A 925-nucleotide genomic window follows, 5' to 3' on the forward strand; every position below is an offset into this window, starting at 1 on the left:
AATTGGAACCTGGAAAAAATACGCTCGTCAAGCAGCATATTCTCCTATTCTGAGCGGTTGTCTAAATGAAAGTGACTTCCCAGGGCATCTGGTGCTGCACATGATCTAGAACAAATAGGAGAGGATTAATTTCTGTTTCAGAAGTGAAGGATTTAGCTATGTCTAGGGGAGATGCTGTGCGGCGGGGGGGGCTGCTGGGGCCAGCATTCCACTCTGCAAAGCACTTTCTGCGCAGAATTAGCATTCAGGCAATTAAATAGCTCAGCTGGCCGGACAGGCTTAGCTCCCACCACTCAGCAAAGGTATCTGGGGAAGAAAATGAGTTAGAAACCTCCTCGCTTATCTGTCTTAATCTGTATGTTATGTCTTTCTGCAGAGTTCAGTGTCTGTAATGCAGGCCTTGCAATTTGGACATGGAATGTTGATTAAATTCAGTAACAAAAAGTGAAAGTTAACAAAAATGTGAAGTTAACCAAAGCAGTTGTAATTAACTAGTTCTGGTTTTTAAGCAAGTGTTGAGTTATTCTTCTAAATAGTACATAATTAGGGTTCTTTCTTCCTCCTTCTCCTTTCTCCTCCTCCCACTTCCCCATGTAGCTTAGGAAACAAATTGTGTGATGTTTGACCTTTTGTGTTATTTATCAAAATAAGAATCTCCAGCTTATTTTCAAAGCCTATTAAAACACGATTATAGTTAACACAGGGGAAATTGACTGCTGTGAGCACCTCAAACAAGTTCTGATTTTGAGCCAAGCTCCTCAGTCACCTTTGCACTGTTAATAGTTTTCACTTATTTACATTTTGCTTGAAAAAGACAAGACATTAGAAGAAAATCTTTAATATCTTTTGTTTACAGCAAAGTGCATTTCTGAACTGCCTTTGGAATACGAAGCACTCAGAAGCATGAGCTTCTCAATCAGCAGGA

Source organism: Mesitornis unicolor, unplaced genomic scaffold (assembly GCF_000695765.1).
Source record: "Mesitornis unicolor isolate BGI_N332 unplaced genomic scaffold, ASM69576v1 scaffold49931, whole genome shotgun sequence".
Classification (NCBI taxonomy): domain Eukaryota; kingdom Metazoa; phylum Chordata; class Aves; order Mesitornithiformes; family Mesitornithidae; genus Mesitornis; species Mesitornis unicolor.